Source organism: Ascidia mentula, chromosome 6 (genome assembly GCF_947561715.1).
Source record: "Ascidia mentula chromosome 6, kaAscMent1.1, whole genome shotgun sequence".
NCBI classification, from domain to species: Eukaryota; Metazoa; Chordata; class Ascidiacea; order Phlebobranchia; family Ascidiidae; genus Ascidia; species Ascidia mentula.
This window is the reverse complement of record NC_138571.1, coordinates 20,870,019-20,885,702: the sequence shown is the minus strand read 5'-3', so window position 1 is coordinate 20,885,702 and position 15,684 is coordinate 20,870,019. Positions and strand designations below refer to the sequence as shown.

Here is a 15,684-nt window from a genome sequence, read left to right as displayed (position 1 = left end):
TAAAAAGGCGACTTGTTGCTGGAAGTGTCAACGAACGAATAGCACGTTGGCCGTAAATCAGTTGAACTTGGTTTACAGCGTGATTATTATCCGACGTTAATGATAAAACGGTTGATGCCAGAAAAACACAACATAATAATTGCAAATATGACGTCGACACTACTTATTATTACATTTTGTGTGTTTCGGATGCCACTTCTTCCATAGAATTATGTCAACGTGTCAATTAGATATTGACAACATATTCCGTTTTATCATTCCTTGTATATCATGTCGTTGTTGTAATATCGCATGCAACCGTTTCCATGCTTTATGTTGATAATTCATGTAAATATAAACATTGATCCATCAGATTTGACAGTTGATTTCTGATTCGAGGATGTCAGTAAATTTGATTCAGTTCAGTTTGACTGTTGTTTTTGTCTGTTCAATTACCTGCCTACCTCTGCACACACCTTGCTGCAACTCATTCTTACTTGTCACTGATGATGAACACAGTGGTGTTTGAAACGTTTGCTTCGGCATGAGTAGCATACTAGCTTTGGCTTTCCTTTATAAATCATTTTCTTGTCACCCCCAAGGTTAGACCTTATACACTCTTGTGTAATAACCAAACTTAACACAGCAGTTTGTGGAGGACACAGACGCGTCTGATGCGTCTGCCGGTTGCATTCCATGGCAGAATGTAAATGGCATGGAGAGAGTGAAGTTTTGTAGAATTGATTCCTGAACTCGAAATGAATTACTCGATAAATAGAATTTGCAGCCACCAAAAACCAAGGTCATGACGTCAGTTTCAGGCCATGTTAAAAACCAGAATTTTCCGACAAGATCTCAAAATACGAATTTCTTTTCGATCCCAATTCAGGGTTTGTTTCTTTTTCAAAACCGAGCGACAGTGAAACAATATCAGTAATTGGAACGTAACAATAAGCAATTGTGACATCACAGGCCTCAACTGGCTTGCCGCAGACATACAAGGAACTGTGTTTATAAAACAACCAAATCGAAGAAGCAATAAATTGATGCAAATGTACAATAAATAATATTAGACAGATAACAATGTTAAAAGATAGGCAGTCTAAGGATAAAAGAGTTAACAACAATCGGTACAAAAGCGGTTGGAATATTTCATGTTACGTGGTGACGTCGTCGTGTTGATGACGCTATTTAGATGTTAAAATTAAGCAGACACACATGTTTTGGGTGTGGGTCATGATTGGGGCGAAATAATTGTGAAATAATATTGAAATTACAAATCACAAGTTAAAATGCCATGAGTGGGACTGACAACTTTATCACTGGTTGTGATTTCTATGGTTATGGAATTTGGTTTCCCGAAAACAAAATAGACAGAAAAGATCACCAAGTGCTTCAGGACAAGAAAGAATATGACTAGCGAAAAAAACATGTGAAAGTGGCAAAACAAATGAAAATCGTCACTGCAAGGTTTAAACACTGGAGCGGAGTATTGAGAGTGGGTGTAAGCGTATATGCCGAAACTATAAGATACATGATCCTGTAAATAAACCTTATTGGGACGTGAAAGACTTGGAACAACTCGCGAGCTTGTTCGGGTCCAACGACACCCTGGTTAATTCTGTGGATCCTCCCAACCGACGAAAGTTTTTGCTTAGTAATGTCACAAAAACATGCATCGGCGAAGGTAATATTGTGTGGTAATGTGGAAGCCATTGATATAGATCGCTGTGGTCCATATGGTGACCCTGTGGAAAACCCCTGATCTTAACATTCAAGTTTGTGGCTAGAACGACAAATACTAAAGTTTCGTTAAAATCTGAACGCAATAAAAGTGCTCGGTGTCAACTTTCAATGCTTTCGGCGGAAGAGGGCGGTGACGTAAGCTCGCATGAGTTTCACAATCTCGTTAACTTGTTCTGCGGTGAAGGAAATGTCCCCTCTTGACTCGGTCTGAAGTCTGAAAACATTCGCAGATCCCGCTCCGAAAGACTGGATCCTGAGAGGAAGACACAATAAAATGTTCAACTCAAGGAATGTAGCTGCAAAATCTTGTTTAATTGTTTGGAACAGTGGTTCTGAGACTTTTCAAACGTCAGAGCCGAATTCGAACCGGCCGCAGCAAACCCGAGACTCTATTTGAAAACTTTTTTTGTAAGTGGGCATTTGACCGAATCAAACATTTGGGCCGTAGTTCACCAACAATTTTGTTTTCTGACGCCAAATAAACTGCAGGGAAATATGGACTCCACGTTACCCCACTACTATGGTTATGGTAAGTTTATGTTTCGTAAAATAAACTGCATTATATTCATAAGACCGATAAGCAGAAACGTTGAGAGCCAATAACTCCAACAAGTTTCGTGTCTTCCCGCGTTGAAAACGAACTATTGCGTTCGATCAAACTTACTTTTCATATGAGAAATGATCCAGGGACTGTGAGTGACCTCGTTTGAACACGGTTGCTCCCTGCGCCGATATCGCCAGAGTGAGAAGGGTTTGACCGAACTGCGCGTCGTGATTTTCAACTTTAAACAAGTAGGATCCGTATCCGGGCCACCGACGTGCAAGGTTAACATATTCAGCCTGAAACAAATTGTTGAGATAAAATGAATTAGACGGAATGAAGAGAACGCGAAATATGCTGAACATAAAATTATGCGAATAATATTTAAACATCAAGCACCCAAATACAATGCCAATAAATATCAACCACGGGCAGAGATGTACCGACATCCAATAACACAAAACTCCAGTCTTATTGTTTAGTGAGATTATTGTGATACTGACCACGGCGTCTTCTTGCGGCATTCCTCTCAATCTCCTCCATCTATCCAGGACGTTTGATTTGACATCCTGCAGTTCCTCCAGGAAGAGAGTCCTCTTCATCTCACCGCTCTCACCTTCCTCCTTCACCTTCTTCATCCCTCTCTTCCGGAACGTGTTGAAAAGACTCGACCCCTGAAAGAATTAAAATCTGACGAAACTCTTCGTTGACAAAAACGATTTGTTCAATTTTAACGTTTCGGCCTCAATTCGCTTCGTCCACAAATTAAAATGCTTTGTTGTTTTACTAACTATCAATATACGAGCTGATTTAAAGAATGACGATTAGTTGTGGAATACGATTCATGCGCGGTTGATGCCAACGTCCAAATATAACTCAATTTTCTTTTGAACAAAAACGACTTGAACGCGTGTGAACAATAAATATGCGGAATAAAATGGCACAGGCACCGATAAAACCACAGTTTATCGAGTCAGGCCCCCATGGGATCGGATAACTAGCATGGGATGAAAGGATGTGTTCGAAGAGGGGGAGATCTACGTGGCGAGTTTGAAATTTTACGTAATTTATGAGAACGTCTTAATTATCGAAAAAATCAAATTGAGACCGAACAAAAACCTTTACTCACAGAACGTTTCTTGGCTGGCATTGAGTTTGCATTTAATTCATTCGAGAAAGAATCGGTTCGTTTGAAGTAGAAGTCTTCGTTTTCGTTTGTGATCTCGTAAGCGGCCATCAACTTGTTTATTGGATAATATTTGCCAATGTCAGCACTGGAAAAAGAAATCCATGTTTTATATTCGCAAAAGAAGTCTTGAAAATCCATTGGCAGTTTTATATTTTTATGCTTTTTGTTGGTTAAACGGAACGAAGCAATGAAGATAAAGTTTCGGCTCCACTTAAATAAACTTACTCAATATTGATTTGATGGTAATTTCCTTCAGCGAATTGCAACCTTAAAGCTGCGATATCTTTCAATACGTCATCAGATAGAGGGTAAAGTCCCTGTATCACTTGTTCGTGGACCTGCAACATTAGGGAAGTTCTGAGTTAATGTTTTTAAGAAAGCTAGAGGTTGTATGAAATTTATTTTCTGCATTGGAAACTCCTGCGTTTAGAAAATACAAAATACAAAAATGAGTAAATATTTATTTTAAGTCAAGCACTCAAGGTCAGTGTTTCCCGAAATTTTTTCGCCAAAGTTATTTGAGTTGAGAAGGAACCCAGACGATTTAAGGTGTCCAGTAGCTCATGTAAGGAATTCTACGGCTCCGTGAAATCCGCGTTGGATGCCAGGTTACCATGACGACAGAATCAACCGAGGCAAGTTTTCAATCAAAAAAACTAAAATCACTGAATGGAAACAGAGAAACTCCCGAATCACGTCTTCGTAAACGAAGTGATATTCGATTGAGTCTTCCCGTGCATCAATCGGATCGAACACACAGTAAAGTTTGAAGTAGAACACCCATTCCGAATCCTTACCGCCACTATCCGGATTCGTTTGTGATTCCGAGTTTGTTCTGTTTAAATTCGAATGTTTCGCGTTACATGAGAAAGGGTTAAATTACATGATGCGAAAATCTACTTCTGTACGATAATATTTTTATTTTCTTCTTTGAGCTGTGTGACCAATTACTTGCAACGAATTTGTAACTAGACTTCTCAAATCAAGTAAAAAAGTTCGAACGGCAACTTACTGTTCGAACTTTGCAACGATATCAGCGAGGAAAGTGTTTGGTTCAATCGCTCTGTCAACATCGCCCTTGTGTTCGAATAATGCGAACGTGTTCTTATTCCCTTCCACGTTCATTCCATGCTGGAGTTTCTGGACAACCTGAACACCAAAGTTGGACGTAAACTGTCTAAAGTAACTCCTCTAATTTAAAGTAAAAACATTTTGTAACTAAAACAACGAAACGCTTCTGAACACATAAAAATGCAGAACATAATTTAATAACAAATATTGAAAAAGAAGCATGTTTGCCACCAACCAACAAAACCAGATCATCAGAAGAAAATACAATTCAAAATTATACATGAAATACTTCCGAGCGTTCGACATTACAATTTGTAACAAAACACTACTTGCCTTTCCAGCAGTGGTGAAAGAGTTGATGTAGATTTCGCATGTTGCGCCACCATAGAAGTTAATCACAGTGACCAGGTCCCTCATCTCCAGCACAGCACAAATCTCAGCAATGGAAGGAACCATCTCACGTCGACGTGACGTCTGCTGACTCAGCGCATTTTCACCGAACTCAGCATAAGCTCCACCAAGAGTGCCAGGAAATCGCTCTTGTACCCTGATTACGGATGTTAATAAACAAACGGTGAAAAGGGATCCCTGAATAATCATTACTGTACAGATTCCCAGGCATCTTATGGCACATTTGTGTGCAGTCAACAGCGTGAGGTAAGATAACCCGACCCGCTGTAATGCAAAACTACTGCTTAGTAGCAAGTGCTTCTCAGTGGCGCACGCCCCACCAGTTTTGCCCGGCAAAATCGTCGGTGGGCGTGAAAGCTTAAGATATTTCTTGGCTTATCTCTCATTAAACGAGCATTTTGTTTCAAATTTACTGGGAATACAAAGCATTGAGGCAAGCAATAAATTCTGGTTTACCAACAAAAGTGGGGTTAGAGATGTTTTAGAATTAGCGCTCAGATCAGATATTCACAAAATTTTCGTCTGCGAAACCTAGAACGATTGTTTAACTTAACAAAGAACCCCAAAAATTTAGTAAACCTTTTGTGTTAAGGGTTCCGCGAACTCTACATTGGATAACCAAGTTATTTACACACTTTAGTGACGTCATACCTCTTTAGATGCAGCTTCAGGTAAGACAGCACGGGACGTGATGGGTGGTACGCGCAACACATACAAGCTATGAGATGCCAGTAATGCGGACATGACGTCACATGAAGCTGGTCACACATTTGCTCGTCTGTGGTGAGTTGGAGGGTGTAGATGGCGGTTTGTTTGATTAATTGGAGGTAAAGCTCGTCCTGGAATAGCTTGGAGCCGTGGCACACTCGCATGATCGCCTGAAACGAACAGATAGATAGTTTGTTGGCTGGACGGTGTCGCAATGCTTTTTGATTGTCTGTTTTGAATGCTTATTGACTTCAAGTAAAACTTTGATATAAATTGTGATCTGTGAACATCATTCCCCACTCATTGCAAAGGAAGATCCACAATTACCTGACAAACGTCATAACATGTGCAAATATATAGGGGAGGAAACTCAATTACAGGCGGGAATTCGAGAAATATCAAAAAGCAAAATTTAAAAACAATTTTTTCAGTTTTTTTACCTGGAGTGATTTCGCTTCCTCCTCAATGTTCTGAAAAGTCCGTTCTTCCATTTGAAGGAGGACGTAAAAAATCCTCACAGCCTCGTCCCTCAACGTGTAGTGGTCGTCACGAGAGGGCACCTGTGAGCAAACATCGGTTGATTATGATTTCTATGCCTTTTTTTTCTAAGTAGCGAAACCAATACTTTCATATTTTTTTTTGAATAATCAACTTGGTTCGTAAGCAACACAACAATGTGAGCAATGTTACGTCACAGATAGTTCGGGTAAGATGTTGTTGACGTCATCGTGGTTTTATGACAACCACATGGATACTTGCAGCACTAATAAGTTTGCGTTAGTATTGGATTCTGGGACGGATAGTTGTAATAATTGCTGGGTCACCTGTTCGTATGGAAGGGATAGCAAAGGGGATCTTAAAGGTTCGCTTGATTGCCTGAAGATTGGGTTCCTTTTGTAGATTAAGTCGATCTCCTTTTCATTGTCATCGGAACGCTGTTGCAACATACACAAATTTTAGTCATATTTTCATACACTATGGTCAACATGCTAAATATAAGTGAAAGAATGAAATGCTTTGGGCAGAGTCGTTTTGTTAACAACATTGTAATAATATTTCCTGATGTGTTTTTTAAGCAGGTAATTTCAATGCAATAAGCTTTTCGCCTGGCTACCTAAGTGGCAAGATATCACCAGACACATCACCGACATATTAGATCGAAGCAGTTGCCCTGTAAGCAGATTACTCCAAGCAACAAGCTCAGTTTCAATTCTACACTTCTGTACCTTGATCTTGTCCATTAGGATCTTTGTTTTGGTGATAATCAGAGGTTGTCCATCTATCATAGCCTGGATCTCACTGCTCCAGATGTTCGCGTCTTCCTCTACCTCCGTGCTGAGTCGGAGGGTGTGCTTCCTCCCGTATACCACAATCTCCCACAAACCTGTCTGCGTCTGTAGTGAAATAGAGGTGGCGTAACTTCTAGTATAGAAAGTGTGGATCGAAACTACAGCTGCCGGTCAATGTTCAGTAATATTACACAAAAAATCACATGCTTAAAGGAATCAACGTATATTTCCCTTGTATTATACCAGACTGATCATGTTTAAACAAGTGCTTTTTGTGTAGGCAACATACATATTATTAAACTTTATTACATTCGTTTTATGATTTTAAGTGTTACATGTTTTACATGGTAAGACGGAATCGTCCAGCTATACAGGATCTCACAGCGAGGTTCGATTAACAAGTGTTCATCTCTAGTAAACACACGAAAGCTCACTTTTACTCCTACATACACCAGGGACTTACAAAGACGTTCTCGTCCGGTGAGGTGACAACACAGAGACTGTTGAGTCCCATCGACCCGATCTTCTGGGCATCGCGGTTGCTGTTCTTGAAATATTCGATCGCGTTTGGTTTCAGAACGAACCACCGACGTTGGTGACTCACTTTCTGCTTCTCGTAAGATGTTTTAAGCAACCAACCTTGCTGTATGAAAGAATCCTGGCCAGACTGAAAGTGTATTAACAATATTTGAGATTGTGGGCGAGCCTGAAGAGTTCTCTTACCACAAAGAAAATATGTATTGAGTTATAAAAGAAAGTGTTACTGACTTTTATTTTCTTGACAAAACTTATTGTGTAATTTTTCTAAAAATTCACTTTGTCGTTTTGATTTGTGACCAATTGTGAAGCAATCATTATAAAACCTGAAGTCAAATGGGATTTGGTTTCTGTCTGTTTAACACGTACCGAGTCGCCTGAACTTGCTGTGTTCTTGCTCTCATTGAGTAAAGTGATCCAGTGATGCATTTCCTCCCCCGAATCACTCGCGAAAGTGTAAACACGTTGCGATGTCGTCACAGTGAACGTGTTCGACTTTCCTGCAGTCACAAACCACTTAATATTATTCACATCTTGTCGCCACGATGCCACGATAGGAGTAATTGGTTCTAATGTAGCATCCATAATGTATCCGATTCCTGAGATTAAAATCAGTGCCAGAACCCCTAAAGCCTATTTATATTGTAACGTCTTTTTCTCAAGAGAAACTGACAACTTGCTAAAATACACGAGAGTCACCTGACACAGATGTTGCGGTTGCCTGGGTAACGGTTTGACCGTCGACCGTCATCAGAGCGTTCTTCGGGTTCGCGAACTCGCTTTCCATGTTTGCTATCTCTTTCTCCGTGCTCGATACAATCTTCATCAACATGCTGCGGAAAAAAAGTTCCACTCAATAACATTTCACAGTATTTTCAGTGAAAGTCCGCACTGCATCCAAAGACTTTTTACCAAACGTTGGCGATTCTGGTTTAAACTCACCTGTACCATTCCCCCGCCTCCTCGCTCGATTCCGCCGAAAGGTGGTGCACTTTTGATGACGTCATAATGATGTCAATGCCATTCTCTTTCTCTGTGACGTCAGTTACGTCGGATATTTGACTGAGGTCGATCGTCCCCCGACACTTGGCGTTCTCTTCGTCGTTATCGTAAAACTTCAACTCCTGGTTGCGCAGCGTGAACCATCTGGATTTGGTTATTTGTTGTTGTACCTTGTTTAGTGTTTTGTTGTTGTACCTTGTTTAGTGTTCAAGCTTCGTGTAACTTAACTGCTACGTAGAACTAACAACGGAAATATAATATGAAATACATCGCCGACCACCAACCTTTTCTGCCAATTCTTCCTTGGGAGAGTTCCTCTCAGAGTTCCTTTGCCACTGTCAGCTTTCTTAAACAGCCAGCCGCACTTTAAACTATCCTGTTTGCTTCTGAAGATCATGAAAGTGCTGTTACTCAGGACGCACCACCGTCTCTTCCACTGGCTCATGAGGCCACCCTATAACAGGTTGTAAGGTTGTGCAATGATGTGTTTTCAAATATCAACCAATCTTCACAGTGGCAGAGGTTGGTGTGACGTTTGCTAGTTTGTTGCTTAAATGTTGTTGGCCAACTTACGTGGAGTTGAATTTTATTTCCATAACAAACTGAGCCATTTAGTTGTTGCACTGATCAATGTGATACGTAACAAGCGAACTGATCAATATCAACAACTGTATTACTATTACATCCCTAAAACGTCACGAAATTTCAGTGCGCCGTGAGAACATATTGGACGAATGCGAGTTGTGAAGACTGGGATCTACGAAGGTGGAAATCTCAGTCCAACATATTATTCCGTCTAACCTTCACGTCGAGGTAGGAATGAAAGTATACGTTGGGACTCCACTTCTCTGCGACCTCCATACCGCCACTAGTGGACGTTCCATCGTCACTCATGTCGTCATCATCGACGTCATCAAACGACGAATCAGTGTAATAACTCTCTATAGTGGGTAAACACCCATGAATAATGTTTAATTATCAACAAGTTTGATTGAAAACACCAGCAATAGTTCAACCCATCAATTCAATACAAAAACATTGATGACGTCACGACAAATCACATGATGTCGTCACTACTTTGCCATAGAAGTAATAGCACCCCGTGTCAAAACTGCGAAATTTTAAAACAAAGCGTTTAAACACTTACCGTCGTCCATATCAGACGTTTTAATGTCTTCCGCTTCGTAATTCTCCTCGTCATCTGGAACAATTCCATCCTGTGTGTTCTGTGGGTCGGGGAAATATTTGTTTACTAACTTTTTCCATGTAAGGTTGAAATTAACCTTTTACACTTGTTGTTAGTTGAGAAACGACAAAAATTAACTTTAAATAATCAAGAATCAAAACCCTTGTCTGTTTGTAGCAAAAGAAAAACGCACACAGGCAACTGCAGAGTTACGTTTTAATAAAATAATATCAAATCGTTTGCTCTTAGCATAAATAAAACGACTGCCATATTGTTGTTTACTAATTGTCACCCAGTGCGAGAATACTTCCCTGCAAACATAAACAATATAACCACAACCTCTTCCCCGTCTCGGAAACTTACAATGTGACTCGTCGCCACTCAGGTAACTGTTACAAAACAACGTGCAAATCAGCTTAAAACAAAAACAAATATCGTACATTCATTTGATCGACGTCATACGATGTGTTATGCATCATTGCGTCCACTTGGCTTTCAAAATCTTCAAAACCCAAATCCTGGAGCAACAAAATGTTTAAAAAACCTTCTTTTTTGTCCATAGTATCGCCAGCACCCCGAACTTTGCTTTGTGGTTGCGAGTAACTCGCTTATGCGTTGCATAAATCACAATATTACGCACTCGGGGGCAATTTAAAATCAATCAGTAAACGCCATTAAACTATAGACCAATTATAATTTAAACGGTAAATTATTTTAAGATGATTTCAGACCTAATACAAGCTGACTTGCTACGTAACGAGGATGACGTCATCGGATTGATTATCGGAATTACAACTGATAAGAATGATCTCGGGTTACGCAAAATCATTTGTTAGTGAATTTAAAAATAGCAACCACCATTAAACAATCGAGCCGGATTGAATTGTTAGTATGGACAAAATAAAATCCTAATAACATTCACAGTGTTGTTTGCACGCAAACAACTTATATTTGTAACCTGTAGAATGTCCATTCCTCTGTTTTCGTCTGCCTTCTCGTCGGGGTAATATTCCTCACCCACGTTCGTTACAAATTCATCGGTTGCTTCAGGTTGATCCTGATTAAAAATTATTAGAGTCAGCAAAACAAACAAAAATTCTTTTTTTGTAAAAATACCAGATTATTTTTTTGCCAACTTAGATTGTTCTTAAATACCTTCCAGTATTCTGAATCATATTATGACATCACAACACTTATTCTCACCACTTCCAGCGCAAGACTCTCCCTGGCCTCGCTTCGTCGATGCATCTGCGCGATCTCAAGTTCAAGTTGGGAAATCCTCTCCATCTCCTCCCGTTCCGCATCATCAAGCTCCTCCTCTCCACCGGATGAGAGCATCCTCTTGTTTACGGTTGAGTAAGCACTGTCTACGTCAGCGGAATCTATGACGGCGTCGAGTGACGCAAGAGCCGATTCCTGCCCGAAGAGATAGGCGAGTTGTTTTTTTACAATAGAAATATGATTTGAATCTCTTGCTGGCGGAAACCAAGAAACAATTCAATTAAAAGTTCCAAGTGTTAGAAAGTAACCAACCCAAAAAGCAAGTATTTTGTTTAAAAGAACGAGATTTGTTTCACAAAAACGTATACGTAGCACACACAAGCACCCACGTGTTCGCCATCCATGGATTTGCGTGGGCTGTACATTTTTTCACAAGGTGGGGGCGGTGGGGGTGAAGGAAGACCCTCAGCGTCCTCCTCCAATCCGTTCTCCGTCGCTTCCCTGGCCATTTCAGCCTCTCTCGCCATCTGGAAAGGGGAAATTTCACCAGATAATCAGAGAGTGACCAAGTATTGTGGGAATGATTACCACACAGAAAATATTGCACTTTTCGTGTTACTTGTACAAACATGTCAACCAATTGCTAAAATAAATCTTTTCAGTATTTCCACTGCAAAAATCAGATTGTTGAGATTTAAAGCAATTTGGTGTCTGGGTTTCTTCAAACAATCAACACAGGAAAGGTAACTTTTCCTTCTATGCAAGGAAACCACAAAATTATGAAGTTTTTTTTTACTACCTCTTGTTCCTGTTTCTCTCTTCGCCTTTTTTCTTCTTCCTCCCTCGCGAGTCTCTCCCGTTCCAAGCGCGCCTACAGAACCCATTTTCTTGGCTTAGTTTATTCAAAAACCTAATTTTTGAGAACAATTCGCCCAACTTTTGAAACCTCAACAAACTTATTGCAAACACGAAGTCAAACTTTAAATATTAGTCAAACAATTTCTGTGGAAATTCACAAAATTGGAGGAAACCGTTCTGTTCCAGGATTCTTACACAATGTTATTGTGACCTTTAAATTTATAAAGCTGGGGGGTAAAAGGAAAGTAAGGGACGGACAAACCTGTTCCTCCCTCTGTTACCTCTCCCTTTCCATTTGTTCCTTAAGAGCCTTGAGTTGTCTGTGTTTTTCAAGCAGGATCTAAACAATGGGAAAGGTGTAAACATAAAGGTTGCCATGGAAATCGTATCAGCAAATGCACTCAATGACTTTTTACACAAAGTGACAGTGCTTTGGGTGTATTTAGTATTTTAAGTAGAAAATCGTAAACTCCAAGTGTGGTCATTGATAGTATGTTGTCCAACAATATTGCGTCAAGTTTCCTTGCCAGCAAGCATCAATCACTGAAAAGAGGTCACGCAAATGTTTGGCATGTGACAACTAATATGACACACATGGGTTGTGTACTCCTGTATTAAACTACCAACAATTTATGCATTGAAACCATCCAAAAACAGCAACATTCTACCTTAAACATCTTCCGGGCTGCCCGCCCTCTCGTGTATTTCTGGAAGACGATCGTCGTCTCCGCCCTTTTTCTCTCCCTCTCTCGTTTTTCTGCGAGAAGAAGTTTGAATAATTTTCTTGCTCGAATTTCTGCATTGTGATGATCGCCTTGTGAACTCGTTTGAACTTCCTCCGCCCAACAAACCCCTGAATAATGGCGGGAAAACAAGAAACACACATGTTGTGTAGTAGATTTGTATAAAATACAGTCATTGTTCACATTAAATAACAAAAAAATGTAAATACAATACTTTGCTTTATAGAGATGGAAGTTCAATGCTGTTTCAAATCAGCAGTTGAGTTATGGCTCTGATCTTACTTACATTATTTTCACAAAGTAGTATTGTCCCATTGTTTGTCCAAATATATTTGAAGACTTGTCTTTTTTTGTGCTGCAAGCAAGTGTTGAATAATTTTCGGTTTTGTCTTGTCAAACTTTCTGTCATGAAAACGTTTTGCAGGTTGGAAGTTGTTTCTTTGGAGTTGGGGAAATGCAGATTTGATTTTTTGAAAAATATTTAATTCCTGATTTTCCTTGAGAAAACTTTCATTTCTCGGTGGGGATTATTTTGATGAGATTATTTTGATGAGCTGTTGTTTTCTGTTTCTTTTACAAACAAATATTTTTAGACAAAATTTTCCTATTCCAACCTTATTGAAATAGACCTGGGGACACTGTGGATGGTTTTGACTTGTAGGGGTCTCATAAGTGCAGTTGGTGACTGTGGCCCAGGGCTAGCTCGCAAACTAGCCAGGAACAGATATTTTTCAACGTAAGTCAGTTGGGTACCCATAACTGGGCATCAAACAATATAGACGAACCACTGTGGAGCGCATTATGCCCAAACAACTGCTTGGTATCCAACAGTATCAAATCATATGGTTTGTTATGGCTCATACGCATATTTCTTTAGAATCAATTTTGTTTTAAGCGAATTTGTTTTTACTTCATGTATGGAGTTTAGGTCGGCATAAACTCAACGTGATAATAAACAGTTCAAATTAAAAACCTGCATTTTGCGGCTGTTCAGCAATTCATGATATCACGTTGACAAACACCGCTGGTTCTCATGTTTAGAAATGTTCACAACAGGTTTTTGTGCTGGAACCTGTATGAAACAAACAATAAAAGTTAAACAGAAATTTTGTTAAAAGAACAAAATGTTACACAAAAGATTTAATGTAGCAGTTAAAATCTGGAGCTAAACAAGAATTTAACTCGACCACAAAAAGTGGAAAAACTCACTAAAAATCCGATGAAATGTTGACAATACCGATGTCCATGTGAGTATTGTGGATGTCAACTGATGGAACTTAGTTTACATGAAAACATTTTGTTGCCACTTTTACAAACAACCTCATCCACATCAATTGTAAAAAGTTCAGGGTTCTCCAATTCTATTTTGTTCCAATTTGATGAAAGTTTTGAAAATAATTTGGATTCTTCTGTGAATTGGTTGAGATGCCAAGCAACACTCATGTGGTAGGATGGTTTGTGTAGTAAGGCTTGCAATGAAAATCCATGAATGCATTATCCACGATCTGAACGACTTTATTCAGTTGCTGAACGGCAGGTTGTGCTGAAATCTGGAATTGTTTGGAAACAATAACAAACAATCTGATACCAAATCAAGACAAGAAATGCTGTCAAAAAAGTTTCACCCTTACCTTAAACCCACAAAATGATCTTGTTTTTTCATCGTTCACATAAATATTCAAATCATCAGATGATAATGTGATTAAAAATCTTCAAAACCGTTTTAAATTTTGTCTGGGACTCCACTAAAGGGTCTATGCAGTGGTGAGGTATGACATTAGTCCTTGAAATACTCACATGGAAATCATCCACAAGATGCCATGTCGATTCTATCAATTCATTCACAAACATTTAAAACTGTACACAATAATTTAAGCAGATAATTTAATACCCTTTTCTCTGCTTTCGAGTGTTTTTTCAACGTTGAATTTAAATTCATCCAAACTTCTTTTAAGGGTACGGTATGTAAACATACGTTGCCCAATTTCCGTGCTCGTGGGGGAACGACCGGATTCGACCTCGGTGTTCCTGGGGTTTCAACGACTTGGTGTCTCCAAACAATGAAGAAATAGCTTGCGGTAAAGGCAAATTCACTTTGGTGCCAGCTTGATCTACTTGCGTAAATTGCTCGTCGTTATCGCTAAAATTAGAATCACTGCCGTAAGCGTCGCAAAGCGAAGCCAAGGCCGCCATTTTGACCAGAAATCAGTTTCATCAAATATAAGGGAAAGCACCCGAAAAACCATTGAAGCGTGCAAACGTAAACATCGGTATGAAATGCAACAGGGGGCAAAAATTGTGTCCCCTTACAATTACTAAACTGCTAAACTGTACTGACTGCAGTGGAAACATCACTGTTCGTTGGCGAGTTACTTTAATGGCGCGTTTGTAATGCTGGAAAGTGACCACGTGGTGCCGCTGTGCGTACATTTTCATCCCAGTGTTACGAACGGTAGACACTTTAATTCAGACGTTGCATGCATTGAACAAAACAAAAGATATATATTCCATTCTGAAAAATAAAGCCTCTAAACCAAAAGCACAAGACATCTGGGACAAAAGGTTAGGGGAAGACACCCCATGGCCCCTTGTTTACAAGAACGTCTACAAATCAACCATAGAAACCAAATTAAGAAGCATCCAAATTAAATTAAATCTCAATGCCGTTACAACCAACAAACCACTACATTCTTTTGGGAAAGTAATTAGTAACATGTGCGTTTTCTGCAAGAAGCAAGTGGAAACTGTGTGTCATCTTTTTTGTTCATGCCCCATTGTAAATGTATACTGGGAGGATGTAATTTCATATTTAAGTGCTAGAATAAGACAAAATTTAATTTTAACAGATGCAGAAAAACTTTTTGGAATGCATTCTGATTTGCCAAGTCAACTTTTTATAAATTGTGCGTTGTTTTGCGCCAGATATGTGATTTACAGTGGCAAATACGCGGAAACGAACCCGACCTTAACGAAATTTGTGCTTTTTTTGAAGAATCTACGTAACTGTGAATTAACCTAGCAAAAAAAAAGAAATACTTTATATTTGCATGAAAGTTAATTGTCGCATACTGTCTAAAGTACTCAACGTAATTTGTCATGTTTTTTTTAACTTTTCGCTATGCTCCCTTTGGCTCTGCTTCTTATGTGTATTGTGGTAGCGTAATTGTGTAAAATGAATGTCACTGAGCAAAAAAAAAAAAAAA

The 15,684-nt window shown here is 39.3% G+C and overlaps 1 pseudogene; it reads right to left on the bottom strand.

Moving 5' to 3' along the window:
• Nucleotides 1-1,830: 1,830 nt before the first annotated feature.
• On the bottom strand, nucleotides 1,831-14,240 carry LOC145907453 (unconventional myosin-X-like; annotated as a pseudogene).
• Between the last annotated feature and the right edge of the window lie 1,444 nt (nucleotides 14,241-15,684).